Source organism: Gallus gallus, chromosome 16 (genome assembly GCF_016699485.2).
Source record: "Gallus gallus isolate bGalGal1 chromosome 16, bGalGal1.mat.broiler.GRCg7b, whole genome shotgun sequence".
NCBI lineage: Eukaryota > Metazoa > Chordata > Aves > Galliformes > Phasianidae > Gallus > Gallus gallus.
The window spans coordinates 1,368,478-1,371,929 of NC_052547.1; the positions used below are offsets into that span (position 1 = coordinate 1,368,478).

Sequence of the window (3,452 nt, forward strand, 5' to 3'; positions counted from 1 at the left end):
CGCGACAGGCTTGGGGCAGAGTGGCTGGAAGACTGTGTAGAGGAAATGGACCTGGGGGTGTTGATTGACGCTAGACTGAACATGAGCCAGCAGTGTGCCCAGGTGGCCAAGAAGGCCAATGGCATCCTGGCTTGTATCAGAAACAGTGTGGCCAGCAGGAACAGGGAAGTAATTATCCCCCCGTACTCAGCACTGGTGAGGCTGCACCTTCAGTACTGTGTCCAGTTTTGGGCCCTTCACTGTAAGAAAGACATCGAGGCCCTGGAGCGTGTCCAGAGGAGGGCAACAAAGCTGGTGAGGGCTCTGGAGCACAGGCCTTATGAAGAGCAGCTGTAGGAGCTGGGGTTGTTCAGTCTAGAGAAGAGGAGGCTCAGGGGAGACCTTATTGCTCTCTATAACTATCAGAAGGGAGGCTGTAGTGAGCTGGGGGTCAGCCTCTTCTCTCATGTGACAGTGATAGGACGAGAGGGAATGGCTTCAAGCTGCGCCGGGAAGATTCAGGCTGGACGTTAGGAAATACTCCTTCTCTGAAAGGGTGGTCAGGCACTGGAATGGGCTGCCCAGAGAGGTGGTGGAGTCACCGAGCCTGGTGGTGTTCAAAGAGCGTTTGGACGTTGTGTTGAGGGACATGGTTTAGCGAGAACCATTGGTGAAGGGCAAATGGTTGGACAGGATGATCCTGTGGGTCTTTTCCAACCTTAGCGATTCTAGGATTCTATGATTCTATGAGCACGTGACTGCCTGGAGCGGACGGGGGCTGGAGCCACCCTTTCTGTCTCAGTGATGCCTCTGGGAGCACAGTGCTGTCTGAGTCTGCGCAGGCTCCCTTTCCCCCACCCTTTCCTCCTGCAGCACAAGGATGAACGCTGCGTTCCTCAGCTCACCCCTTTCTCCAAACTGTTACTGGGAGGGGTGAGTTCATTTCTCTCTGATATCTTTCCCTACAGCACCTATTTCTCAAATAAAGGCCGTGTCACCGCCTTTGTTTGCTCTACACCACGTTCACCCAAAAACTTCTCAAGGCTTCAGCCCCGTGGCTCGGTGAAGCTCCCTGCCACGCACAGCCCTTCCCTCAGAGACTTTTTTTTTTACACTAAAAGTGGAGAAATTTAGGTTAGATGTAAGAGGGTAATGTTTTACTCAAAGGTGAGGTCCCAGCACAGGCTGCCAGGAGAAGCCGTGGATAACCCCCCTCCGGGAGCATCCCAGGACAGGCTGGATGAGACCCTGAGCAGCCTGATCTGGTGGGGGACAAGCAGCCCACAGCAGGGGGCTGGAACCACATGGGCCTGAAGGACCCCTTCAGCTTCAGCTTCAGCCATTCTATGATTCTGTAACTCTTTCCAGGCACGGGAGACCTCAACTGCACGTTGTGTGTGTGCTGGGAGAGGGCCCAAATAACAGCATTTTTACAGCCAGGAAAATAAAGACAAAATCACCTCTCCAATGTCCTGCTGATCACTTGATAGAATCATAGAATGACCAGGGTTGGAGAAGACCTACAAGATCATCCAGTCCAACCCCTTCTCTTCTGTGCTGTTTTTCAATCAAGACCCTAAAAACACATCCTGAAGTTCTGTACCACAGGAAAATTTGGGAAAACAGGGGGAGTTTGACCCCTGCTTTCCCATGTATGAAACAAAGAAAGAATAAGAAGCGACTATACCGTATCCCAAGAGAGAAACTGAAGCGTTTTGTTTGTTGTCAATTTCATCACACAGACAGGAGGTGCAATAGAGGAAGGGAAGCAGATTGCTCACCCCTTTCAGAACACTCCACGATCGCAGGGGAAAACTCCGCCAAGGAGGGATCCCCAACCAGAAATCCTCACCCAGTGGCTGTCAGCTCTTCTATGGGGTCTAAGAGGAGTGCAGCCAGGCTCAAACCCTTCCTGCTGCACAGCTGCATCGCCTTCAGCTCTGCTGCCAGTGCTGAGCGGTCCTTTCCCAGGTGATCCATGAGAGGGTCAGGCTGGGACTCAGCAGTTCCCATGCAGGCAGCGATGCTATGGGGCAGTGACAATATTGGGCAACGTTATGGGGTAGAGACACAATGGAGTGGTGCAGCTACGGGGCAGTGCACCTACGGGGCAGTGAGGCTTTGGGGCGGTGCTGCTATGGGGCAGTGAGGCTTTGGGGCGGTGCTGCTATGGGGCGGTGCTGCTATGGGGCAGTGAGGCTTTGGGGCGGTGCTGCTATGGGCAGTGTTGCTATGGGGCAGTGAGGCTTTGAGGCGGTGCTGCTATGGGGCGGTGCTGCTATGGGGCGGTGAGGCTTTGGGGCGGTGAGGCTTTGGGGCGGTGAGGCTTTGGGGCGGTGAGGCTGTGGGGCGGTGCTGCTATGGGGCGGCTGTCACAGTGGGAAAGAACAGCACGGTGGAAAGGCGATACAGGAGAGGAATGGCAAAGGGAACAAACAGGAAAGGAACGCTCAGCGGTCTGCGAACATCTCGGCTCACGGGGAGATACCCCCCCAGGGAGGGATCTCCACGCACAGAGCCTTCCCAGCCGCTCTCAGCCCTTCCATGAGGTCTCAGAGCAGTGCGGGCAGGCTCCGCCCCTCCCGCTCACACCGCTGCACCGCCTCCAGCTGTGCCGCCAGGGCTGCCCGCTCCTTTCCCAGGTGCTCCATCGCTGGGTCAAGCCGGGACTCGGCAGCTCCCATTGGGGCACGAAGAGGCCGAGGCGGCCGACGGCAAACGGCGACCGTCCCGCGGGAACCGCGAGACACGGGAGAGGATCTCAGCCGTCGGCCGGGCGGCGCTTCGCCCACGGGGGACAGCGGGCAGCAACCGCGGGAAACGCGGCCCGGTGCGTCCGCAGGCCGTGAAGCAGCGCAGGAAGCGCAGGGACACGGCGGGGAACGAGCCCGGCGCTCCGCTGTGGGGACGCCTTCACGGCCCGCCGCGGCGCCCGGTGATGACATCACATCCGGCCTGGAGCGGAAGCGCAGTGTGGACGGGCGTGGAAGGGGAGGGGGCTGATGGAGAAAGAATGGCGGTGCTTCCGTGGCCTGGGGCAGCGCTCCCCGTCCCGTCCCGTCCCGTCCCGTCCCGTCCCGTCCCGTCCCACAACGCTGCGGGAAGCGATGGCAGCAGCTGCAATAGAGCACGCTTTGCTTACTGCAAACTCCGCGTCTTTACGATGGGCAGCGCGCTTGGCAGGATGGGCAGAGAAAGAAACGAAGGAGTTCCCGAAGGCGTGTGACTCCCTGAAGGTGTTGGCCAGTGCAGATCCCGGGAAGGTTGTGGCTGTGCAGAGGCCTCTTCTGCACGGAGGCACTGTGTGAGCTGCCAGCAGCTTCCATTGCTGCCCAGCTAAGCGTACCCGAAGTCATGGGCTGTACCTGAAGGGGGCCTCCAGGAAAGCTGGGATGGGGCCTGTTTGTAAGGGCGTGGAGCGACAGGAGGAGGGGAAATGGCTTTAGAGTGGAAGAGGGTGGATTTAGACAGTG

The 3,452-nt window shown here is 58.0% G+C and overlaps 1 pseudogene; it reads left to right on the plus strand.

The window, feature by feature from the left end:
• Window positions 1-2,052: 2,052 nt before the first annotated feature.
• The window catches only part of LOC124417240, a 5,216-nt pseudogene continuing 3,816 nt past the window's right edge, over window positions 2,053-3,452 (plus strand).